Source organism: Triturus cristatus, chromosome 1_2 (assembly GCF_964204655.1).
Source record: "Triturus cristatus chromosome 1_2, aTriCri1.1, whole genome shotgun sequence".
Lineage (NCBI taxonomy): Eukaryota > Metazoa > Chordata > Amphibia > Caudata > Salamandridae > Triturus > Triturus cristatus.
The window spans coordinates 211,757,721-211,785,694 of record NC_140580.1 but is presented as its reverse complement, the minus strand read 5'-3'; the positions used below and the strand labels follow the sequence as shown (position 1 = coordinate 211,785,694).

Below are 27,974 nucleotides of genomic sequence, written 5' to 3'. Positions count from 1 at the left end.
ATCACTAAGGCTGGTTGCCCTTGCTGGAGTGAAGTCAGTCACCCAGGTTACACATGTTTCTGGTCTGAAAAAGCTGTTTGGACATGTGCTTTTTTGAGAATCTGAAAAGTGGATTAGAAATGTGTCAGATTGTAAAAGTACTTATCACTTGCCAAAAAAAGAGTAGTAAGTGTGCTTTCAAATTGGCAAAGAAATTTCGTTTTCTGTCTAATATGAAAACATGACTCTGTGTGCAAAGAGGAATTACAGGCAGAGATTTATTGCGTATTGCTCTGGTAATTTTACAGTTGCATTAGTAGGAAAGGGGGAACTATTTTTTTTGTGCAGAAGCAGACTCTTAGCACACAGCCAGCTGCTTATCCTGTGGAATCATGCACAGTATTTACAACTGAGTGGGGTTTGAGGTTGCAGTCAGTAATGGAAATACATTCAGCGTCACTAAGGCTGGTTGCCCTTGCTGGAGTGAAGTCAGTCACCCAGGTTACACATGTTGCTGGTCTGAAAAAGCTGTTTGGACATGTGCTTTGTTGAGAATTTGAAAAGTGGATTAGAAATGTGTCAGATTGTAAAAGTACTTATCACTTGCCAAAAAAAAGAGTAGTAAGTGTGCTTTCAATTTGGTAAAGAAATTTCGTTTTCGGCCTAATATGAAAACATGACTCTGTGTGGAAAGAGGAATTACAGGCAGAGATTTATTGCGTATTGCTCTGGTAATTTTACAGTTGCATAAGTAGGAAAGGGGGAACTATTTTTTTGGTGCAGAAGCAGACTCTTAGCACACAGCCAGTTGCTTATCCTGTGGAATCATGCACAGTATTCACAACCGAGTGGGGTTTGAGGTTCCAGTCAGTAATGCAAATACATTCACCATCACTAAGGCTGGTTGCCCTTGCTGGAGTGTAGTCAGTCACCCAGGTTACACATGTTGCTGGTCTAAAAAAGCTGTTTGGACATGTGCTTTTTTGAGAATCTGAAAAGTGGATTAGAAATGTGTCAGATTGTAAAAGTACTTATCACTTGCCAAAAAAACAGTAGGAAGTGTGCTTTCAAATTGGCAAAGAAATTTAGTTTTCGGCCTAATATCAAATCATGACTCTGTGTGTACACAGGAATTGTTTTTAGATATTTAATTTGTGATGTTGTTATTGTGATTTTCACTTGTAGGAAAGGGGTACTTAGTATTTTAAGATTTGAAAAGATCATAAAAAATGTAGTAATATATTTAAATAAAATAAAGATTTTTTTTTTTAGTTTTTTTCAGGTATTGCTGAAGAGCAGTGAACAAAATTTAAGATGCCTACAAAATCAAGAGTAAGGAAAAACCAGAAAAAAAAATATATTTGAAGACAACTGGAGGACCTAAGTTACCTGGAGATGCTCATGTTGGGAAAAAAAGAAAGTCTTCTGGTAAGCAAACAAAAGATTTTTTAAAGAACATCTTCAAAAGAAGGAAAAATGCACAAAATGTCTGTACTGGAAAGAATGTTTTAAATAGGAAAGAAAAGGAAAAAATTGAGCATTTAGTTAATGCAAATATACCTTCAGAAACTATAAAGATTTTTTTAAACAGAAAAACAGCGTTTAAAGAGATACGTAGAAAAATGTTTCAGAGAAGAGTTATGTCCAATTTGATAAAGGATGTGAAGAAATATAAGCAAAAGGCAAAATTTTATAAGAGAAAAAAAGAAATTGAAGCCATTGCAGCTAAGGCATTAGAATTAAAAAGGAAACTATTCATTTTAATTTTGAATAGGATGCGTACATTAGATAAAATGGTCAATGTACTGAAATCACAAAGCAAAAGGAAAAGAGAAGTGAAAAGAACAAACTTTTGTAAAGTGTTTTTAGGAGAATGGATGCATAGTTCAAGTAGTGAACCTTTTTTTAATGAAGAGAGTTATTTTCAAAGTAATAGTTTGCTGCATGCAGTTGACACCAGAGGTCGTGCTTACGAAGTGAAAAATGGTTGTATAATGGAGAAGGAGAAAATGGTTCCAAGAGATGAGGTACAAGTGATGGCAGATGAGGCTATGGGGAGACGTCCTAAAGCCCCAGTGTACACTTGGAATTGTAGTAGTATTTGCACTGTGCGTCAGGAATCTATTGATAAATTTCGTGAGTTTCTAAGAGAATATAGTAAAAAAAGTGTAAAACAGAAGATTAAGGTGCTTCAAAGTCTAGATCCATGCCGAGTGAGAGAGAATACTGGTTTGCAGGGTCATTCTCTGGCTTGTCTATCTAGAAAAGTGTGTAAAAGTGTTTTTCATCATTTTAGGATGCTGGCTGTTCATCATACTGAAATGAGAAAGTTTGTGAGACGGTTGTATTTTGCTAAAAGTCCAGCAATAAAGTTAGATGAATTGAATAGGGCTCTGTTCCGTGGGTCAGTATCAGATGTAGAGAAGGTTATTGATGAAATTCAGTTTTGGTCCTGAACAAGACAGTGCAGAAAAGGACACAGTAAATGAGGAAGAAGTGGAAGAGAATGTAGAACCATTTGTAAGTAAGACATTTAATGATCACATAACAAAATTTGAAAAAATCTCTAATGAAAGACCAAATATTACTTGTATTTGTTGCCGCAGAACTCATTATAGAAAACAAACCAGGTATGTTGATCTCTATAGAAAAAGTGAAAATGAAGATAATTGTAAGTGGAAGGATTTTGCCACCTATATATTTCTTGAAAATTGTTTTGAATTGGGTGAAGTTCAGCGTATTTGTAAATACTGTTACAACAAATTAGAAGAAAATAGAATGCCGACCAGAGCTGTACATAATAATTTAGAATTGGATGCTATTCCTGCCGAACTTTGAGAATTAAATACATATGAGTCTATACTTATTCAATGTGTTCATCCGTTCCAGACCATAGTACGTATGGAGCCAAAAACTGGTAAATTACCTCCTTCAGATTTACTGAGAGGTTTAAAAGGAAGAGTGGTGTATTTGCCCTTGGATTTGAAAAAAAATATGGAAACTATTGATGCAGATACTTTGGAAAGTGAACCATTACTTATTCTGGTTAATGGTGTACCTACAAAGAATAAGAAGATTTGGCAGGAGCTGGTGGATGTACGAAAAGTACAAAGAGCAAATTTGTATTTGAAAAAAAATAATAAATGGTATGAATCAATTTATATAGAAGAAGAAGAAGAAGAAGAAGATTTACAAGAAGACACAGAAACACCAACTGGTCAAATTGAAAAAGTGGACAAGTCAAAGGAAGAAGAAATTTATGAACATTTTAGCATACATCCTCTTCATTCAAAAGAAGTTATGGGAGACACTATTGATCTGTTTCAGATGAAGAAAGCAAAAGGAACTCCCGTGAGTGTATGGGAGGAGAGCTTGGAAGCTCGATGTTTTCCCCAGCTGTTTCCTACAGGAAAAGGAGGACGATACGATGAACGTCCAGAACAGATTCCAGCTTCTGAGTATCGAACTACAAGACTATATGCAGAAGATCCCAGATTTCGACAAAGTATTCCTTATTTGTTCCATCTTTTATTTGAAAGCGACTTGTCTGCATTGTCGTATGCAGTAAATCACATTTTAAAAAGTGGAGTACATTTACAAAATGTGTCTGCTAAGGATTTTATGGAGAAAGTGCAGCACCGAGATGATCATTTGGAAACACAACTGATCAATATGATGGCTTGTCAGCGTGGGACAAATGAATATTGGTACCGACGCCATGGTGAATTAAAATGCATGTTACGGAATTTAGGAACACCAACATGGTTCCTTACCCTAAGCTGTGCTGAGTACGCTTGGGATGATTTACTGGATTTTCTACGAGAGGCAAATTCAAACATTAAAAACATCGAATACAAGACAGCAGGAGAACTGTGCTCATTGGATCCGGTTAATGTTTGCAGATATTTCAATCATAGATTTGAGGCTATGATGTCCTTCATCTGCAATAAAAAAAATCCACCTCTTGGAGAAGTAGAGGATTTCTTTTGGAGAAAAGAGTACCAGGCAAGAGGTGCTCCTCATATTCATATGCTGTTGTGGATTAAGGATGCCCCAAAGTTTGGAACAGATACTGATGAAGCAGTGTTATCTTTCATTGAAGAATATGCAACATGTGCTATACCAAAAAGCACAGAAGATAAAAAGTTAAAGGAGCAAGTTTTACGTTTCCAAAGTCATCGGTGTGGAAAATACTGTCGACGGAAATACAAGAGCAAAGATAAATACTACACTAAATGTCGATTTGGATTTCCTAGACCTGTTCTTTCAAATGGAAGAGTAAACAGTTTTATGTCATCTGTGAGACATACTATTACAAGAAAATCACCTAAGAATACCTACAACCTTAAAAGAAAAGAAGAATCAAAAAATATAAATGACTACAACCCAGTCATTTTATCCATGTGGAATGCTAACATGGATATACAGTATGTAGCTGACAATTCCATTGCTGTTGCTCGATATGTAACGTCTTACATTACGAAATCAGAAAAAACAGAATTGAAGGAAATGTGGGAAGAGATTTCTCACAAGAAGACTGTCAGTAAGAAGCTGTACAGTTTCAGTTTAAAGATGTTATCGCATCGAGAAATTGGATCCTACGAATGTTCAGATAGGTTATCTTCTGCAAGTCTCTACTCTAAATCAAGAAGAAGAATTTGGGCAAGTTTAGGCCTTGCAGCAATGAGAAATCGGGTACTGAAATCTGTTGGAGAAATTGAATATTTGGCCGAGAATGACCCAGAAAGTACAGATATTTTGAAATCAAACATGTTGGACACATATTAACCCAAGAGAAGTTATCATCTGGAGAACATGTGTCTCTATGAAGTGCTGCAGAACTACATTTATTCACGGAAAGCCGCAGAAGACATCAACAATGGAAAGTATAAAGTCATTGGTGAGGAAGGATGTTTGGTGAAGCAAACAAAAGGAAGTTTGATAAATCACAGGAGGCTCAGTTGCGACACTACTGAGAAAAAGGAATTTTACTACTTGGCTCTTTTACAGCTGTTTAAACCATGGCGTACAGAGGATGAACTACTGGGAGAATTTCAAAGCTATGAAGATTCCTTTAATGCTTGCAAAGACAGCATACAATGCAGTACATTCACAACTTATGTGCAAATGTTAAATGAAGAAATTGAACAGGAAACTACAATTGCAGCTGAAGTAGCTAGAGACAGTTCTCAAGACAGCCAAAGTTCAGAAACACTCAGTCAAGATCCCCTAGGACAACCAATCGTTGAAAATGAAGCTACAATAGCCATGAATGAAGTGGAAATGGCTATGAATCAAGCTCAAGAAGAATTTATAGACTTACCAAATTTGGAAAGACAACTGAATGAAGAGCAGCAACAAATTTATGAAGAGATCACAAACAAAATTGATCACGGATTACTACATGAAAAAAAAGAGTGCTCATGCACATCATTTCATCCAATCAGGATGTATGTAAGCGGACAAGCTGGAACTGGAAAAAGTTTCTTAATAAAAGTCATCAGAAACTACCTAAAGCAAAAAACGGATTCAACTTTGTCTTGTGTGGTTACTGCTCCAACTGGGTTAGCAGCATATAACATAAAAGGAATCACCTTACATCGTTTGCTAATGTTACCAGTGGAGCATGAGAACAAAATACAATACCACAGGCTAACTGGAGAAGCATGCTTGGAAGTTTCAAGAGTATTGAAGAAGATGCAAGTTCTCATTATTGATGAGGTGAGCATGGTATCAAACTTAATGCTTGCCTTTGTGCATTTAAGAATGCAACAAATTCTTAAGAGAGACTATGACGTGTTATTTGGTGGAAAACATGTCATAGTTTTTGGGGATCTTCTACAGCTTACTCCAGTTAAAGGACAACCAGTGTTTAATACTGTGACACATGAAGATTGAAAGAAGTCATTGGGAAGCATCGGTAATGCTAATATTTGGTCCTTCTTTGAGTACAAGGAACTTACTACTAACATGAGACAAGCAAACGATGAAGAATATGGAAGTATTCTGAAAGATATGAGAATAGGAGTACTCACTGAAGCTGGTAAAAAAGCATTACAGAGTCGGTTGCTACATAATTTATTTCCAAAGGAAGAAATAGTTGCAGAGAAGATATACAAGAACATTGCAGAAAAGAAAAGTGTCATCTGCTTAATGCCAACTCTACGTGAATGCTCAATATTCAATGAGGAGCTTTTGAAATTGGAAAAGGAAGATATCAGGAAATTGGAAGCAGTGGACAAAATTCAGGATATAAGAATTACTATCACATTAACAGGCAAACTGAAAAATAAATTGGATTCACTAGAGAAGAACATTTCCAAAACTGCTGGATTAGAAAAAAATCTATATGTTTGCATGAACTGTAGAGTATTTTTAAGGAGAAATTTGGATGTTGAAAAAGGTTTAGTTAATGGAGCTATGGGAAGAGTTGTAGGTTTTATTAATTATCAGAAAAAAGATGTAATTGAATGTTTAAAAATAAAATTTGATCAGATAGAAGAAGTTATAGACATTTGTCGTTGTACAGTTCGTTTTATGCTTGTGAAAGACATATGTTCAAAGGAAACAGTTTCCGTTTTCTCTAGCATATGCTGTAACTATTCACAAGTCTCAAGGATTGACTGTAGATTGTGCATTTGTAAACATTGGTTCAACTGTGTTCAAAGAAGGTATGGCTTATGTAGCTTTGTCACGAGTGAAAACATTATCTGGTTTATTCATGATAGACTTTGATGATTCAAAAGTTAGTGCAGATACAAACTGTGTAAAGGAGTATAATAGATTAAGAAGAACCTATGCTCCTCATTTAGGTCAGTATCCTGTGTTGGAGAAACGTGTAGTTTCTCGAAAAAGGAGAATTGAGAATATCTGTAATGAGGATGTAGAGAGGAGGAAAAAAAAGAGGAGTGATGTCATTGCAAGCAAAAAGAAAAAGGTAAATGTTGAAGAGGTTGTAGGTTGCCATTTTGAAAATAGCTCTGGTGTCAACTGCTACGCTAATGTAGTGCTGAATGTTATATTTTATCTGGAAAGTTTGCAAGAGCAGATATTAGTAAATCAGGGAAAAAGATTCTGTACTGAGTTGAGCCTCCTTTTTCAAAAGCTGAGTAATGATAAAACTCAAATAGAAAGTGCTACTGAAATTAGAAAACTTTTAGATGTATGTTCAGGACGAACACAGTTTTCTCAAAATGTACAGCAAGATGCACAGGAATTTTTGATGTTTTTTCTTCAGGTACTGGAAGAAGAAGGGGTACACATTGAAAATTTGTTTGGTCTCTCTTATAAATGGGAACATAGTTGTGAAAACTGTTTCCATACATGTGGCTCTAATGTGGATTCTGAAAGGTTTATTTATTTAACATTGCCAGAGTGTAAAACAGTCACTTTTGCTAAATTAGTTAAAGATGCTAATCATAGCATGGAATGCAGTGAGTGTAAATCTGAAATGTTTTCAACGTTAATTTTAAAGGAATACGGACAGTATGTAATTTTAATGATGCAACGATGTAAAGATGATGGTTCAAAATTAGATACTTTAATAAAGAAGTTTACAGGACAGCAATTATCAATTTCAGGAAAAACTTTTGTAACAGTTGCAATAATTTTCCATAATGGACCTACTGTTACTTCTGGACATTACACAGTTTATCTTAAATGTGAAAAAGGCTGGACAATGTGTAATGATTCACAATTGATTTTCAAGCAACGTTTGCCTTTTGATTTAGCAAATTCCTATCTAATCTTCCTGAAACCAAAATTTTAGAGAAACTTGGCAAGATCTGTACAAAACAATTTTACCATTTTATTGGATTACTATTGGAATTTTCAAATTAAAAGATTTTAAAAATTATCATTTGGCCTAAAGGAAAGGTAACCAATTATATTGTGGACTTATATAATTCTTAATTAATGTTTCGGAAAACAACATTTTAGAGTGAATCGGTAACATCTGTACAATTTAAATTTTTGTATTTTCTTGGATTACCGTTGGAAATTTAATCAAAAAAGATTTTTTAAATTACCATTTGGCCTAAAGGAAAGGTATCCAATTGTATTGTGGACTTAATTAAATCCTAATTAATGTTTCAGAAACCAAAATTTTATTGAGAATCGGTTACAGCTGTACAATTTAAATTTTGGAATTTTATTGGATTATCGTTGGAAATTTAATCAAAAATTAATTTCTAAAATTAACATTTGGCCTAAAAGAAAGGAAACTAGATGTTTTGTGGATTTATTTGAGATATATTATTTTTGAGATTATGCTTCTGTAAGAAAATTGTCAGACGGTATTTTTTAGAAATTGTTTTTGTTATTAGATGATATTTTTAATGAATAATATTTTGCATTTCGATAATGTTATGTTTAACTGAGAAGAGATTCTGGGCTTTTTTTAAACAATCTTTGAGATTGTTATTTTTTTTTTGCCCGCTGTTAAGTGATGAATGCAATTGCTTTCACGATTTATAGTGAAATGCAATATATTCTGAAAACAGCAAAAAAAAGGCAAAAAATTGTTTTTTGAAAATATGTAAATATGTGTACTGTATTATAAAATGTTTTATTAAATATTAATACTTTTTTCTTTTTTTTCAGATTGAGATAGAAAATTTACGAAAACTTGAACCATTTTTATAGCAATTAAAATTACATTTTAATTAATAAATAAATCTTTGAGTGGGTATGGTAAGTCAGAAATGTCATGGTCCCTTTTTTCCAGTTCTCCACAATCACATTTTCAGTTTTTCATTGTAGTCTCTCATGGATCTTGTAATGTGATAATTGATTTTTAGTGTTTTTTAAAAAAAAAAAAAAAAAAAATTACGCGTACCGTGCGCGTACGGTAAAAAAAAAATCAAAAAAAAGTTTTAAAAACATATATAAAAAATAGTTGAAAGGTAAGGTTGGCTCTTACAAGAGCCGTTGTGTTCATGCAGGGACAGAGGAAAGAAAGAATGGGAATATTAGTCGGTACGACAAATGTGCTGATCTATTTTATTGTTCACTAGGGAAACACTGGTCTCCCTATGACAAATTAGATCATGACAAGTGGCGCACCGTATTTCAACCCTCGCAAACCGATGGTTTGTTTCCAGAGGATAGAAAAAGGAGATGCTCCCCCACAGATGAAGGGCTCACCTGACCTGCCGAAGATGGACTCGGCCCTGCAGATGATGGACCAGGCTGAGCTGCTGTGGATGTGCTTGGTTGACTTACTGAAGGGTTACCTTCAGTATGTCGAGCATGTGTCCTACCGTGTACATCTTTAAGGTGTCTCAACATGGTGTGATTCCCGAAGGAATACTTCTTGTTGGGATTCCCTCTTGAAAGGACACGGCCACAAAGCTTACAAGTCACTAAGGGTGCATTTACCTTTTTCTTGTCCTCTGGAAAAGAAAAATACTCCCATATGAAAGAGGTCTTTTGTTTTCTCCTTCTCTGCCTCAAGGTAGTGCTGCTAGGCTCACTCTCAGAAGAGCTCTGCTGTTCTGCCATCGTATCACAAAGACAACCCAGCTCCTTCTCCTAAGGGATCACAAGCAGAAATGAGGGGAATGGGTGTGGTGTAGGAGAGTTCTAGAACTGAAAGTAGTAAAAACCAATCAAAAGTGTTGTTTCTTGATCACATGACCCAACGTGCGTGTACGTTACGCTTACGGTGCGCTTACGGTGCGCTTACGGCAAAAGTGCGCATGCGCGTAAAAAAGACACGCGCACGCGCGCATGCGCAAAACAGGCACGCCCCTTCACTTCCGCGTAACATCCGCGTGCAGCGTACGCGTTACGCGCTGCGTACGCGTGACGTAAGTCTACGCAAATTGCGTAAATGAACGCAAACAGCGTAGAAATCTAACGTAATAAAAGCAAGCCGTGCGCTTACCGTATGCGCACGTTAAAAAAATACTAAAAAAAAAAAAAAAAGAGAATTTAAAAAACACTATGTTATACTAATAAATCTTACCAGTTTAGTTTAAAAAAAAGGTAAAAATAAAAAATATATTGTAGAATTTTTAAAATTTAACCATAGTCTTTAAAAAATGATAGAAAATTAAAATAAAAATATGTATAAAACATTGCAAAAAAAAAAAAAAAAAAAAAAGGTAAATATAAGAATTAGCATTTAAAAAACCTTGCAAATTCACTGAAAAAACCATGGGTTTCACACACGTTATAGTTAGGAATTAGCATTTAAAAAACCTCAGAAATTCAATGAAAAAATCAAAGGTTTCACACACGTTATAGTTAGCTGGACATTTCACTCGTAAAAAACCAATGAAATTCCCCCGTTATAGTTAGTTCAGCTAACTATAACTCGCGCACCCGCAATGCACTACTGATGACGTCACATATTACATCACTCATGACATGGTCACTGACATCACTCATGACATCACTGATGACATCTCAAATGACATCACTGATGACATCATCCTTGTGATAGAGTGGCAGTCCTCCTCTTCCCCTAATATTACCTTTGAAACACACATTCAAAAATAGAGACTAAAATTTTCAAAACAATGGACATACCAATACCAGTTACAACCACCTCTTCAGTAATTCTAAGAACCACATACATATCCACTCATTCACCAACAGTCCTATACAGTCACTCATACATGTACTCACTCATCATATGTACTCATACACCTATACATCCTGTTACACAACGCCACTCATCCATAGAGTTACTCACACACATAGTCACTCATGCTAATACAGAATCAAACATCTGTTTACCTGCATATACAGTTATACACACACCACCACACTTACTTCTACAGAAACTTACACATACTTAGTCTTTTTAACAATCACTTATAGAAACACATACTTATTCATACAGGAACTCTTTCAATCTCTCACTCTCACATATACTCACTTATATACACCAATAGTCACATATACTAGTTTAAAAGATATGTAGTTACTCATAAAGACACTATTGAGACAGTCATTCACTCACTAACACACCCATACACACACTCATCCACCCATACAATCCTGCACACATGCTGTCTTCAACACATACAAAGAGTGAATCACTCATTCATGCACCTATGCACTACGTAATACCCCCCACCAAACCATGCAGACACTCAGACTGATACTCAAACAAACAACCAATAACCTATATAGACACCCATGAAGCTACTCACCAACCCATGCAGCCACTTATACACAAAGTGAGAGACTGATACAGATATTTACATATTTAAACATTACTCAGTAAGCCATGTATTCACTATGATACACTTAATCAGTCAGTTACACTATCAATTTTTCAAAAACAAATCATCCATTTAGACACTTATATACCCATTTATTCTTCCATTGACCTTGAGATATACATATATAAAACATATTTAATTTTTAGAAAAACACACATTCACTGGATGTAATATTAGGGGAAGAGGAGGTCTGCCACTCTATCACAAGGATGATGTCATCAGTGATGTCATCAGTGATGTCATTTGAGATGTCATCAGTGATGTCATGAGTGATGTCAGTGACCATGTCATGAGTGATGTAATATGTGACGTCATCAGTAGTGCATTGCGGGTGCGCGAGTTATAGTTAGCTGAACTAACTATAACGGGGGAATTTCATTGGTTTTTTACGAGTGAAATGTCCAGCTAACTATAACGTGTGTGAAACCTTTGGTTTTTTTATTGAATATATATATATATATATATATATTCACTGAAAAAAACCATAGGTTTCAGGGACGTTATAATTACAAATTAGCATTTAAAAAACCTTTGAAATTCAGTGAAAAAACCATAGGTTTCAGGGACGTTATAGTTAGCTGGACTTTGTCACTCATACACAACCATAGAAATTCAACCATTATAGTTAGTTGAGCTAACTATAACACGCGCCCCCGCAATGCACTGCTGATGATATCACATATTACATCATTCATGACATGGTCAGTGACATCACTGATGACATCTCAAATGACATCACTGATGACATCACTGATGACATCATCCAGTGTATGTGTGTTTCTGTAAAGTTTAAATATGTTTTATATATATGCCAAGGTGTATTGAAGAATAACTGGATGTAGAATTTTCTGGATGAAGGATTTAGTAGGTGCGTGACTGACTGTATAAGTGAGTGATTAAATGTGTCTTACTGAATGCATGGGTTAGTGACTAAACTGTCTGAATGTCTGTATCAGTATGTCTGTTTTTGTGTAAGCTGCTGCATGTGTTGGTCAGGAGCTACATGAGTGTCTATATGGGTTATTGATTGGTTGCCTCAGAATTTGTATGGAAGACTGAGTGTGTGTGTGGGTGGGTGGGAGGTGTGTGACTCTGTGCATAGATGTGTGAGTGGTTGATTCACTGGCTGTATGAGTTTAAGAGTGCATATGGAAACAGCTGTATGGGCGGGTGAGTGTGTGTATGGATGTGTTGGTGAAAGGTTGGATGTCTCAGTGGTACATGTCCAAGTAACTACATATGTATAAGGCAGTGTATGTGAGAGTTGGAGTATATAAATGACTATATGTGAGAGTCAGGGATTGTGAGAGTGGCTGTATGAATCAGTATATACTTGTATTAGTGATTTTATAAGAGAGTAAGTATGTGTTAGTACCGGTATGAATAAATGAGGTGGTGTGTGTATAACTGTGTAGGTGAGTAAATAGAACTATGATTCATTCTTTCCATGACTGACTACGATGAGTGCATAAGTGAGTAGGATGAATGGTGGTGTGTCAGTGTCTGTATAGCTGCATGAGTGCATATGATAGTGCTCTATTGATCAGTGACTACATGTTATGAATGGTTGTATGGGTGAATGAGTGCATGTGTCTGTAGACCTAGGAATTAGTGAGTATGTTTGTAGTAACTGGTTTTGGTGTCTCAATGGTTTTGAAAATGGAACTCTGTATTTTACAGGGGGTGTATCAAAGGTTATATTAGGGTGTGAGGAGGTGCATCAGATTGTCACGTGGATGATGTCATTAGTGATGTCATCAGTGATGGCATTTGAGATGTCATCAGTGATGTCATCAGTGATGTCACTGACCATGTCATAAATGATGTAATATGTGATGTCATCAGCAGTGCATTGCCGGGGCGCAAGTTATAGTTAGCTCAACTAACTATAACGGTGGAATTTCTATGGTTTTTTATGAGTGACATGTTCAGCTAACTATAACGTCCCTGAAACCTATGTTTTTTTCAGTGAATTTCAAAGGTTTTTTAAATGCTAATTTGTAACTATAACGTCCCTGAAACCTATGGTTTTTTCAGTGAATTTCAAAGGTTTTTTAAATTCTAATTTCTAATTATTTTCTTCTTTAAACCTATAGTTTTTTCAGTGATTTTAAATTATCACTTTATTGATAACCTAGTGAAAACAGCCAATGTCTCCAGTTTTCCAGCAATATCTTCAACAAAAAAGAATTTGTCACAAATGAGAACAACAACTAGCGGTAATAATATACAGAGTAGACGACCCCGTACAAAAATTAACACAAAAGCACCAGTTCCCAATATTTTCAATGAGCAGCCAAATCTCTGTTGCGATCCAAAAACAGGGAATAAGCCACGTTTGCAGTATAATCTAACATCTGCATTTTATTGGTGTAAACCAGGACGACTAACTACAATGTGAAAGGGATCGTAGCGCAGAATCACATCTGAAGTGCAACATATGTCATAGAGTTACTGATCACGCAGCTCAAACACCCATGAAGGCCACAACATGCAGTGCCACCAGCCTCAGGACGTCCCCCTGGACCACCCCCCTCCCTGCTACCACCGAGGCAGCGCAGAACAGGACAGTGGACCTTCCAAAATTGGCATGGTCCCTCAGCCACACCATACTTGAATGTTGCCAGATATGGCAACCAAGTATGTGTGAAGGACGCAACTCACCCATCAATAATAATAATGCACACAATACCAAGTGTAGCGTTGTTGTGCTGGACAGACCTCACTATACAGATCATAAACCTTTCCATCTGCATATATACTGCTGGTGCTTGTAGTGTTGTGCACAATAGACACAACCATGTTACCTCAGGCAGTGGGGATGATCTCAGACATGTAGCTGTGTTGTCTTCCCCTGGAAGCGGAAGTGCAGTGGGGTCGTCCAACGAACGCCACTCCAGCATAGGAGTATAAATAAATAAGCCGGGGCTCTTGGCGTGGTTCACTTGTGAACTGTGAAGGCCAACACGTCTGCCAGAGCGGCAGGCCTCACCCTGCCACGTGGCTGCCGCCATGACCGCGGGTCTTTTCAACACAGGCCTCCTGCGAACCCAGCGGCACAGCACCGCAGACTTATGTCTGTACAGACTACTGCCTTCGATCTACACTGCGGATAGCAGGCCTCACAATTCAGATTGAGTAGCGATTGCAGATGACGCAGTGCAGTACGCAAAATACATTGCTCCCAGTGTGGCCCTCTCGGACCATGCATCATCACAGGCTGCACACACGTTGAGTACTTCAGGTGCCACTAACTCAGTGCACCACAAGTCATCGCCACGTGGCCTTATTAAGGCAGAATTCAAAAGACATTGGTCCGAGTGCGGCCCCCCGGACCACGCATCATCGCAGGATACGTACACGCTGAGCGTCAAAGGTACTACTACCTCAGTGCACCATAACTCATCGCCACGTGGCCTTATTAAGGCAGAATTCAATAGACAACAGACATTGCTCCGAATGCAGCCCTCCCGGACCATGCATCATCGCAGGTTACGTACCCGCTCAGTACCAAAGGTACTACTAACTCAGTGCACGATAAGTCATCGCCATGTGGCCATATTGAGGCAGAATTCAATAGACAAAATACATTGGTCCGAGTGCGGCCCCCCTGGACCACGCATCATCGCAGGTTACGTACACACTGAGCACCAAAGGTACTAATAACTCAGTGCACCATAAGTCATCGCAAGAAAGAGTGAATAGTTTTATGTCAGCAGTGAGGCATCCTATCGCTCGAAAATCACCCAAAAATACTTATAATATAAAAAGAACAGAACAATCGAAGTACATTAATGATTACAATCCAGTGATTTTGAAGATGTGGAATGCAAATATGGACATACAATATGTTGCAGATAACTGAATTGCTGTTTCTCGCTGCGTCACGTCATATATTACCAAGTCTGAGAAGATAGAATTGAAAGAAATGTGGGAAGAAATTTCACAGGAGAATATACTTATCAAAAAATTGTACAGCTTCATCTTGAAGATGCTTTCACATCGAGAAATGAAATCCTACTAATGTTCGGATTGATAGACATCTACAAGTTTATATTCAAAGTCAAGAGGAATCATCTGGATACGTCTAGGTCTTGCTGCAGCACGAAATTGAGTTTTAATATAAATGATATAAAACAAGTTTGTGATGATATAGAGTTACGTTTCTTTGCTAGTCAAGAGAAGTGTACAGAAAATAACAGTTTGAAAAGGGTACGTATTGAAGAAGAGATGGAAGATAATAGTGATGTGAAGTTTCAAAAAGAAATAACAAAGTTTAAAGTAGGTTCTGGTGAAAATACCAACTAAGTATGACGTCCCTCAAATCTACACAATATCCTTTTAGTATCCTTGCTTCAAGAACTTGTTTTATGTCAGTTATAGCTTTACTATAATGACCAAATTCATCTTGCAAGTCCAAACGAACACTGAATGGCAGTCTACACTGCGGACAGCAGAGCTCAGAATTTGAACTATAACGTCCCTGAAACCTACATATTTCGACAGTGTATTTCATAAATGTTTCATCTTTTGTTCCAACCACCTACACTGTGAACAGCAGGGCTCACAATTCACATCGAGTCGCAATAGCAGATGACGCAGTCCAATAGGCAAGAGACATTGCTCCCAGTGCGGCCCCCCCGGACCACGCACCATTGTTGACTGCGCACATGCTGAATGCTTCTGATGCCCCACCTCAGTTCAGCACAACTCATGCACCCTTTCTGATACAATATTTTGTGTATAATTTCACATCTGCTGTCCTACCTCAGTGTATCACAAGTCATGAACCCTTTATGATAGAATCTTTTCTGTATGATTTCATATCTGGTACCCGTACCTTAGTGCAGCACAAATCATTGACCCTTTATGATTGAATCTCTGTGTCTGATCCAATGATTACTGTTGTGCTTGTTGTCACCACCAACCATTCACAGAGGGTTGGCTTACAATCACCCCACATGCATCCACCACAGACGTCACTGGACATGTGACCCTGTTAATAAAAAGGAGTTGAGCACACATGCCCGTACCCAGTTCCACTATCTATCTGTGTCCGTGTGTTCATTATGAATGCAACATGCTGCCCCTAGGCCCTACCACAGTACAGAGTGCTCTGGACAGCGTATGCAACCATCTTACCTTTGACAGTGGGGGAAAACTTTAGTTATGTAACTTTGTCTCGGTCATTATACAAATACGAACTCAGAGACTGCATCATTAGAGTACTGCTAGGAGAGTGTATACTGAATTTATAAGCACGTGAAGATCGTCAGAGTGATTCTATAAGTACATATGTTGGCGCAGCCTAACTCCGACAACGACCTTGTCTCTAATTGGCTGCCCTCCATGTGCCAAAAACTGAAACTTCAACTTTCCATGGCCCTGTATTGCTACAGCTGCAACACTCCACTGAATGTGCAATAAACATTCATATCTACACAGATATCTCATGTCATCATCTTTCTTGTGTGGAACTATGGATGAACATAGGGTCAGTAATTCCCTGTACCTTCCATGTTGGCCATGTTGTGGGACTTGGCTCACAGAGTGACACTTTGGCTTTTGCAACCCGGGTGACGGTAGCACTCCAACACGGACGCCAGCATTGCCACAGCCACTCCCTCATGGCTGGTAAACACCCATACCACACCCATCCAGCACAGGCGTCACAGGACGCATGACCCTGCTAATATAAAAGACCGGGCGCACATGCACTATGCCATTTTAGTTAAGCTTTCTATAGCCCAAAGCCAACTAAAAAGTAGCCCAAACTAGCCCAATATTGCTACTTTAGGGAAGGAGGGGCAGGGACAGCATCAAGCAGGCTGTGAATGTATTGGATGTTGCAGCAGTATGCCAAGTAAATATTTGTCTAATAAAGCGCTTTAACATACTACTTTGCTGGAGCATTGTATATATATTTATAATCTGGCCACTAGCACAAACCAACATTTTATCACACATCTAGAAAAATATAGCCCAATTGTGCGTGATCTAGCCCAATCTGGCAACACTACCACTTCCTCACATCTAAGATACACCCACACCACACCCATCCAGCACAGGCGTCACAGGACACGTGACCCTGCTAATATAAAAGACTGGACGCACGTGCACTACGCCATTTTAGAGTTTAGAGTACATGGCCTCACTTTTCACTGAGTTAGTAGCACCGCAAGCACTGAGCGGGTGCAAAACCTGCAATGATGATAGGTGCACTAGTATGTCCTCTGCCATAGCCATATCAAGACTCAGTACCCAATGTGAGACCTATTACCTTCCAGATCAGAGCAGCATGTGGAGGGTGCCGTGACCGCGAAAAGGTGAGCAGTGAGGCCTGGGTGCGTAGCGGCGGGCAGATACCTCTGGGCAGCTGGAGTGGATGGGGTGCAGCAGCCTGGATGCAGAAAGGCTGCACAGCGATTTAGGCGTACGCAGTCGTATATACCCTGCCATTACCCTTTCTTATTGCATTTTGAACAAGTTTTCCAATAGCAGGACAGTTTTTACAGTCGGCCAAATGTCCATCGCTCCCACATCTGTAGCTAATTAGTTGAGTATTTCTTTTTTCATACTTTGTACCCTTAAATTTACAATCAAATTTTGACGAACTTTCCTTTCTCTTTTTTTAAAGAGGTAAGGTGTGTTGGGAGCATCGAAGCATGCAGACACAAGCGTGACATTCCTCTCACAGCTCATGGCTGGCTCGCGTCACTTTGGGAATGTTATGTTTTGAATGTGAGAAAGTTGGGAGGTAGAAGTTAACGGGGGTTCAGTCATTCTTGCTTTATACTTGCTGCTTACAAAACATGTTCTAAGGATTAAACCACATCAAGAGAATTACAGTGTCTGTCTTTTCATTCCTGCATACTTGTCTTTCCTACAATTACTAATTCTGTACTATCTTTCAGATGTGGGAGCTTGAGGGTGCACTATGTCCCGGCACGTGGTTGGAGACACACTGGTGACACAAAGGTGAGCTGCGAAGATTTTCTCCAGTGTCACTCTCTCCCTCTTTCTCTCTCTCTCTCTTCCTCTCTCCTTTGATGGATGCATGACGCACTATCTTATCTTGCTTTTAACAGACTCTGATTCACAAATTGACGTCCCCCCCCGAACACCACCAGAGCTGAACACGTGTAGAACCTGCGATGTTGCGTTGCCATCCTGGCAATCAACACCCATTATGAATTGTGAGCTCCGTTTACCGCGTGTACTGAGACTGAGGAGGTTCCTTCGGCACGTGGTCGACTCTCTTCGACACACGCCGGTGGCGGAAGGTGAGCAGAGTGTCAGACCTTCACTCACCTGAAATCCAGGACGTTCAACTTGAGAGATGAGAGGATTGGTCTCAGCTACCCCCAAGAACTTGCATCTGGAAAACTGAATTCGTAAGCACAGCTTACCAGGAGCAAAATCCTAAGGGAAGGGGGAATTGGGACAAAATAATAAACAGAGAGAAACAATCCAGTTTCCAGATTTTATCTGCTGTGGATGACCAGACGTCTATGGACTGTATCTCTAATGTCAGACAAAAAAAACCAACAAATCATAACATTAGCATATGATATTAGAACCTAACATCTCCAATTATCTCCAGGCTATACAATGAATCGCGATACCTCTTTATTCTGGTCTTGCCTCCACCAGATTGTCATTCGTATAATTGCAAAATTTAGAGCGATTTACCCTTTCTGTAAAAGAAATAAACACACTTTAGCACAGATGTTCTATTATTACTACATCAACCAAAGAGTATGAGATCTGGCGCCTGTTGTACACTTACTGAAAAGAAATTATGCTTTGTTTCATAAAAACACCTTATTTCACCTGAGAATGTTCTTCTGTTCTTTATATAGGTCCATTGGATTGATCTTTGCCAAGAAGACGAATTGTCTAAAAAAAGATAAGTACTGTTTGTATCTTAGCGTGCCTTGCTTGACTTTCAAAATCCTCAGTAATGACCTTTGTTCGTTTGTCCAAAGTCGTTTTCTCTTTCGTTTCCAAAATAATAAATAAAAGACTTACTGTAATCTTCTGCACGTCCTTTTCGTGACCGCTAACTTACTTTCCTTTTTTCAGGTCGAGGCGCCTTTAAAAAACGGGACCGGAACGACGAGAACAGGTTTCCTTTGCTGAGAAGGGGAAGATTAATCAGGTTGGACCGGAAAGGCTGCTCAGCGCGTAGGAGATGCCAGGATGACGGAAGAGGGAACTCCGACCGACGAAGGGCTGCAGACTCCAGGTGAGTGAAGCAATAACGAGCGTAAGCGTGTGCTTTAGTTCGCTTGGGGTTTAAATAGATTTTCAGGAGGGTGGGGTTGCTTAGATGCGAAAGGAATAACACGTGTAGCACATGGACCAACTGTCTGAAACGTCAACATGACTCGTCCATGCTGCATACCGAGTGTGCTCCACAAGCTTAATCTTGCAAATAAGCATTGGCAAAGTACAAATAATAATACACGAATACAAAAGAAACATAAACACCTTTTCTTCTTTTTACAATCAATGGTGTGATTTTTTAAAACAATAATTTTAGCAAAGATTTCTGGAATACACATGAAAGGCACTTTCGTATTGGATCTACATAATCGGTATTCATTCATTAAGACTCTGCATGAGGTTGAGCGTGATTTTTACGACAAACCCTAACACAGAGAGGCTTGTTTGCGCATCAGCGGGCACTCACCTCCAGCCAGTGGGAGTTGATGGGGTGCAGCAGCCTGGATGCGCAGCGGCAGGCAGTTAGCTCCGGATAGTGGGAGTGCATGTGGTGCAACAGCCTGGGTGCATAGTGACTGTTATACACCTCCGGGCAGTGCAACTTTATGGCCTATAGCAAACTGGGGACCATAATATCAAGATCGACGATAACATTATCTCCGCTTTAGCGGCAGGAAACTGCCGCTAAAGCGGCAATAAGTGGCTTGATAATATGCCCTTGAGAAATACCATAGAAGCCCAGGTTCTGGTGTGAAGGACATCAAACCTGGGCTTCTATGGGAATTCACAAGGGCATATTATCAAGTCCCTATTCGCCGCTTTTGCAGCAGTTTCCTGCCGCTAAAGTGGCGATAATGTTATCGACGTTCTTGATAATATGGCCCTGGGTGCGCAGCGGCAGTTAGATACCTCTGGGCAGTGGAAGTGGATGGGATGCAGCAGCCTTGGTGCACAGAGCCGAAACACAGAATTACGTGTGTGCAGTTGTATATAGTCTGCAATTACTAATTCTATACTATCTTTCAGATAACTAAACTTGAGTGTGCAGTATGTCCCGGCACGTGGTTGGAGACACACCGGTGACACAAATGTGAACTGCGAAGATTTTCTCCAGTGTCAACACTCCCTCTCCATCTCTTCCTTTCTCTCTCTCTCACACTTTCTCTCTTTCTCTGTCTCTTCCTCTCTCTCTCATTTTTTCTTTCTCTCACTTCCTCTCTCTCTCCCTCACTCTCACACTGTTTGTCTCTCTTTTCCTCTCTCTCACACTGTTTCTTCCTCTCTTCCTTGTATCTCACTCTTTCTTTCTTTCTTAATTAATATTTCTATCTTCCTCTCTCACTCTTTGTCTCTCTCTCTTCCTCTCTCTCACTCTTTCTCCCTCTCTCTTCCTCTCTCTCTCTTCCTCTCTCTCACACTGTTTCACTCTTTCTCTCTTCCTCTCTCTCACTCTCACTCTTTCTCTCTCTCCTCTCTTTCTCTCTCTGTCTTCCTCTCTCTCTCTTTCACTCTCTCTCTTCTCTCTCACACTGTTTCTCTCTTTCTCTCTTCCTTGTATCTCTCTCTTTCGCTCTCTCTGTCTTACTCTTTCTTTCTGTCTTCCTCTCTCTCTTTCTCTTTCGCTCTCTCTCTTCCTCTCTCTCACTCTTTCTCTCTCTTCCTCTCTCTCACACTGTTTCTCTCTTTCTATCTTCCTTGTATCTCACTCTTCCTCTCTTTCTCTCTCCTTTGCTGGACGCATAACATACCATCTTCTTTTTCTTTTTGCCTTGCAGGCTGTGATTCACAAATTGTCGAGGGATGACACGCTATGGCTGTACATAGTTTTATTTATTGTTGTTTTTCTTTTAATAAAATATTTTACACACAGTTTTATTTGTTGTTGTTTTGTTTTAATAAAATGTTTTATATGTATATCCATACATGACTAAGATTCTTATTTGTCCAACCTCACAAACATCTTTTTTATTAAAACTGCAACACCAGCCGATTTGTTAGGCTCTACATTTAAAAACCTTCCTGTCACATTTGTTTGTGGGGGTGAGCGGGGATGGCGGACAAGCAGCTGCTGCTGGGGGATGTCGGAGTACTGTTGGGTGTCTGACCTGCATCATCGTTGCCTCCATTGCATCTCCTCTCAGAGACCTGCAAACCGGCGGCCTGGTTCGTAAACGTGCGGGCCCGAGAAGTCGCACCGGAAGAGCTGCGAGCCCACCAGTGGTTCGCAGAGGGAGACTTGCAGGCCCAAGAAGGTTGTTGACGGTATGCTAGTGATGTGGGAAGAGGGTGCGTTACCTGCTGATGTAGGGACAGGCAGCGTGAAAGGGGTATTTCTCACAAACAGAGCTCTGGTATGTTTTCAGAAATGCCTTGGACAGATGCCAGCTGACGGACTGAATCACAAAATGGCTTTTCAATGCTCATATAGTAAGACTTATGAAAAGTTCATACCCAGGCTCACAGAGGGACAACTGCGGCCCGTCCGCTCGACTCATAGAGGCAGAACTATGAGCCGTCCGCTCCCAAAGGAACAGCAGCGTAGTAGCTCGCAGAGGTAGACGGCTGCGAGCCGACGGACTGGCTTCTAAAAGCATACCTCCGAAGTGGTGATGTTGGGCACAGGGAGCGTGAAAGGGTTATCTTACTACTAGTGTCCTTGAGTGGAAGTTGTGCTGCCTGGCGCTCACCTGTTTCTCCTTTATAGTTAATAAATCTTAAACCTTCTCTGCGTCCAAATCATCATTACACAGAGCACCGCTATATTAAATTGCCCCCGGAACCTTTCTTTTATATTTTCACTCGATGCAAGGCACGAGATGGCTGCTAACACTTCCTGGTTTCAAGTGTTAGCAGCCAATCAGAGGCAAGCTTGTGCTCGGGAGTAAGGCACCGACCGGATATATATATATATATATTTTTTTTCCCCTTTATTATCTCAAAAACAACTGAACAGATTTACACCATTTCAACAAAACTGCGCTTTCTGGACCAAGACCTTTCTCCCTGCCAAATTTGGCGTAATTCCGTTCAGCAGTTTGACCTGTAGCTTTGTCTAAAGTTTCTAAAACACGTTTCCACACCCCCCTTTTTTCTCAGCCCCCCTTTGACCAATCACCCCTAAACTTTCAAAATAGGAGCTTATCAAAAAAGAGAAACGTTTTGGAAAATTTCATAAAGAATCGTCAAACGACGTCAAAGTTATAAGCAGATGGAGAGCTTCAGGAGGGGGGCCGCACAACCCCCCTCACAACATGAGTGAAGCCCAGAGACTATGGGGACCCCAGTGGGCACCCGCAGCCCCAGCAAGCCCCCGCTATTATTGTTTAAGAAATGCCCACGGGACCTACCCACCCCGGGGTCTCATTAAAATAAAACACGGGAACCCGCGACCCCAGCACGAATGACGCCGATTTAAAAAAAAATTGGGGTGCCCTGGAGTCCGTCTGGGGGTCAGGATGTTTCTACTCTGCCCCCTCCTCTTGTTTTCTACCTTTGTTTCTCTGTTTTATAGCGACTCGCTTATACCGAGCCACAAGATGGCTGCCAACACTTCCTGGTTTGGAGTGTTGGCAGCCAATCACAGTGAAGTTCGTGCACAGGATTTAGGCTCCGCCCAGATATCAACACTTTTATTTTTCTAATTTCTCAGCAACTACTGAATGGATTTACACCATTTAAAAAAAGGTCACTTTCTGACCCAGGCACTACCTTTGTGCCAAATTTGGGGTAATTCCGTTCAGTAGCTTCATCTATAGCCTTGCACAAAGTTTCCTATGGGAAATTGATTTTTTCATTGTTATTTTTTTAATTTCTCAAAAACTACTGAACGGATTTACACCATTTAAAAAAAGGTCACTTTCTAAACCAAGCTCTACCTTTCTGCCAAATTTTGGGGTAATTCCGTTCAGCAGTTCGGGCTGTAGCTCGTCACAAAATCTCCTATGGAAATTAACATGGGGAAAACGCGTTTTAGGACCCCCCTTTTTTCTCAGCCTCCACTTGACGAATCACCCCCAAACTTCAAGATAGGAGCTGACCTAAAAAGTGCATACATACATGCATACATACATATATATATATATATGTCCAAACAAAAAGAGTTGCCTCCAACGAAAGAAAACTCACAAAGGTATATGTAATTTGCTCATTAATTGGGCGAAGGCTGCAGTCAGGAAAAGTCCAGGCGATAAAAGCATCAGCGTACGAGCCTGACGTGTTTCGTGATATATTCACTTCTTCAGAGGCTCGATGTCACATGAATCGCGCTGCCACAGGTGCCACTGTTTTAAATACGATAACCAGCCCTCTGTGGGTGTGGCCATTTCTATGGCTTTCTGGGATCTGTAGTGTAACACATCTTACTGCAGTGAGCTGGCGCGGGATTCAGTCATGAAACATAATTATTTCCACAGTGGGTTGCTCAAAATTGCTGTCTTTGCACTGCTGCACCTTGTTGCCATCGTCCCACAAACACCTCGCCCATTCGCATTCGTCAGCCTGGCGATGCAAGGGTCCGTTTTGACACGGCGGGTTTCTTCCTCGGCCAAGCACGGCCGTACTAATCCAAACAAAAAGAGTTGCCTCCAACGAAAGAAAACTCACAAAGGTATATGTAATTTGCTCATTAATTGGGCGAAGGCTGCAGTCAGGAAAAATCCAGGCGATAAAAGCATCAGCGTACGAGCCTGATGCGTTTCGTGATATATTCACTTCTTCAGAGGCTCGATGTCACATGAATCGCGCTGCCACAGGTGCCACTGTTTTAAATACCATAACCAGCCCTCTGTGGGTGTGGCCATTTCTATGGCTTTCTGGGATCTGTAGTGTAACACATCTTACTGCAGTGAGCTGGCGCGGGATTCAGTCATGAAACATAATTATTTCCCCAGTGGGTTGCTCAAAATTGCTGTCTTTGCACTGCTGCACCTTGTTGCCATCGTCTCACAAACACCTCGCCCATTCGCATTCGTCAGCCTGGCGATGCAAGGGTCCGTTTTAACACGGCGGGTTTCTTCCTCGGCCAGGCACGGGCGTACTAATCCAAACAAAAAGAGTTGCCTCCAATGAAAGAAAACTCACAAAGGTATATGTAATTTGCTCATTAATTGGGCGAAGGCTGCAGTCAGGAAAAGTCCAGGCGATAAAAGCATCAGCGTACGAGCCTGACGCGTTTCGTGATATATTCACTTCTTCAGAGGCTCGATGTCACATGATTCGCCCTGCCACAGGTGCCACTGTTTTAAATACGATAACCAGCCCTCTGTGGGTGTGGCCATTTCTATGGCTTTCTGGGATCTGTAGTGTAACACATCTTACTGCAGTGAGCTGGCGCGGGATTCAGTCATGAAACATAATTATTTCCCCAGTGGGTTGCTCAAAATTGCTGTCTTTGCACTGCTGCACCTTGTTGCCATCGTCCCACAAACACCTCGCCCATTCGCATTCGTCAGCCTGGCGATGCAAGGGTCCGTTTTGACACGGCGGGTTTCTTCCTCGGCCAGGCACGGCCGTACTAATCCAAACAAAAAGAGTTGCCTCCAACGAAGGAAAACTCACAAAGGTATATGTAATTTGCTCATTAATTGGGCGAAGGCTGCAGTCAGGAAAAGTCCAGGCGATAAAAGCATCAGCGTACGAGCCTGACGCGTTTCGTGATATATTCACTTCTTCAGAGGCTCGATGTCACATGATTCGCCCTGCCACAGGTGCCACTGTTTTAAATACGATAACCAGCCCTCTGTGGGTGTGGCCATTTCTATGGCTTTCTGGGATCTGTAGTGTAACACATCTTACTGCAGTGAGCTGGCGCGGGATTCAGTCATGAAACATAATTATTTCCCCAGTGGGTTGCTCAAAATTGCTGTCTTTGCACTGCTGCACCTTGTTGTCATCGTCCCACAAACACCTCGCCCATTCGCATTCGTCAGCCTGGCGATGCAAGGGTCCGTTTTGACACGGCGGGTTTCTTCCTCGGCCAGGCACGGCCGTACTAATCCAAACAAAAAGAGTTGCCTCCAACGAAGGAAAACTCACAAAGGTATATGTAATTTGCTCATTAATTGGGCGAAGGCTGCAGTCAGGAAAAGTCCAGGCGATAAAAGCATCAGCGTACGAGCCTGACGCGTTTCGTGATATATTCACTTCTTCAGAGGCTCAATGTCACATGAATCGCGCTGCCACAGGTGCCACTGTTTTAAATACGATAACCAGCCCTCTGTGGGTGTGGCCATTTCTATGGCTTTCTGGGATCTGTATTGTGACACATCTTACTGCAGTGAGCTGGCGCGGGATTCAGTCATGAAACATAATTATTTCCCCAGTGGGTTGCTCAAAATTGCTGTCTTTGCACTGCTGCACCTTGTTGCCATCGTCCCACAAACACCTCGCCCATTCGCATTCGTCAGCCTGGCGATGCAAGGGTCCGTTTTGACACGGCGGGTTTCTTCCTCGGCCAGGCACGGCCGTACTAATCCAAACAAAAAGAGTTGCCTCCAACGAAGGAAAACTCACAAAGGTATATGTAATTTGCTCATTAATTGGGCGAAGGCTGCAGTCAGGAAAAGTCCAGGCGATAAAAGCATCAGCGTACGAGCCTGACACGTTTCGTGATATATTCACTTCTTCAGAGGCTCGATGTCACATGAATCGCGCTGCTACAGGTGCCACTGTTTTAAATACGATAACCAGCCCTCTGTGGGTGTGGCCATTTCTATGGCTTTCTGGGATCTGTAGTGTAACACATCTTACTGCAGTGAGCTGGCGCGGGATTCAGTCATGAAACATAATTATTTCCCCAGTGGGTTGCTCAAAATTGCTGTCTTTGCACTGCTGCACCTTGTTGCCATCGTCCCACAAACACCTCGCCCATTCGCATTCGTCAGCCTGGCGATGCAAGGGTCCGTTTTGACACGGCGGGTTTCTTCCTCGGCCAGGCACGGCCGTACTAATCCAAACAAAAAGAGTTGCCACCAACGAAAGAAAACTCACAAAGGTATATGTAATTTGCTCATTAATTGGGCGAAGGCTGCAGTCAGGAAAAGTCCAGGCGAAAAAGCATCAGCGTACGAGCCTGACGTGTTTTGTGAAATATTCACTTCTTCAGAGGCTCGAAGTCACATGAATCGTGCTGCCACAGGTGCCACTGTATTTGTTGCTGCGAATTCACAAATACTCACGATTGCGGCAACATTATTATAATTTTTTTTTTTAAATGAATGGTTTTTCCGCCGCGTTGTCAATAGTCGTCACTCAATCCAGGCCCAGCTGCTCGTTAAACAGCGGGTCGTGAGCGTCTCAGCGTGGAGGCGCTGCCGAGCAGCTGGACCCGGATTGAGTGACGACTATTGACAACGCGGCGGAAAGTGTGATTTTGAACTCCCCCACTTGGGTAAAGAAATAGCGCATTTTAAGTTTCCAGTAACGCCCACTTGGGATTTAAAGAATGTTGCAGCACTACGAGCACCATAATGCATCTTGTGTGTACACGCCCACAGGGGGGGGGAATGCAGATTTAAGCCGGTGTGCTGCAATACCAGTTGCTGAGAGACATTGCATTGGCCTGTGAGCAAGGACATGTTAGTCCGAAACCGGTCGGGCCTTCCAGGATTAAGATTGAGTCACTCCCTGCTCTCGTTGATGTCCTCAATAAATTAGTGGATTTACCTACCTGCGAGTGCTTTCTCATTGCAAGGGCAACCTTAATGTTTCAAATGTTATTGCGGCTGGTCCAGCCGCGAGAGAGCACCACCGCAAGACTTAAACAGCGGGTCGCGAGCGTCTCAGCATGAAGGCGCTGCCGAGCAGCTGGGCCCGGATTGAGTTACGACTATTGACAACGCGGCGGAAAGTGTGATTTTGAACTCCCCCACTTGAGTAAAGAAATAGCGCATTTTAAGTTTCCAGTAAAGCCCACTTGGGATTTAAAGAATGTTGCAGCACTACGAGCACCATAATGCATCTTGTGTGTACACGCCCACAGGGGGCGGGAATGCAGATTTAAGCCGGTGTGCTGCAATACCAGTTGCTGAGAGACTTTGCATTGGCCTGTGAGCAAGGACATGTTAGTCCGAAACCAGTCGGGCCTTCCAGGATTGAGATTGAGCCACTCCCTGCTCTCGTTGATGTCCTCAATAAATTAGTGGATTTACCTACCTGCGAGTGCTTTCTCATTGCAAGGGCAACCTTAATGTTTCAAATATATATATATATATATATTACCTACTGGCGGTCGCCAGTAGGTAGTTATAGTTAGGACCCTGTTTCCATAGGAAATCCGCAACATTCTATTTGGAATAACTTTGGCGCCGGTCGATGAATCCTCGCGAAATTTTCAAAATAGGTGGGGCGCTACGCTCCGCTCCTACCCTGAAAGTCTCGGGGGGATTCGTCAAGCGGGGGCTGAGAAAAAAGGGGGGTCCCAAAACACATTTTTCCCATGCATTTTTCCATAGGACCTTTAGACACAGCTACAGCCCGAACGGCTGAACAGAGTTACTTGAAATTTGGCAGAGAGGTAGTCCTCAGGTCAAGGAA

General features: G+C 40.9%; 1 long non-coding RNA gene across 1 annotated transcript in view; it reads left to right on the top strand.

The window, feature by feature from the left end:
* Positions 1 to 21,312, top strand: part of LOC146867063 (uncharacterized) — a 51,370-nt gene extending 30,058 nt beyond the window's left edge. Inside the window, exons 3-6 of the long non-coding RNA XR_014966060.1 lie at positions 18,128 to 18,191; positions 18,302 to 18,496; positions 19,076 to 19,461; positions 21,218 to 21,312. This is a non-coding gene — a long non-coding RNA (uncharacterized LOC146867063). The remainder of the gene's footprint in view (positions 1 to 18,127; positions 18,192 to 18,301; positions 18,497 to 19,075; positions 19,462 to 21,217) is intronic.
* The last annotated feature ends 6,662 nt before the right edge of the window (positions 21,313 to 27,974 follow it).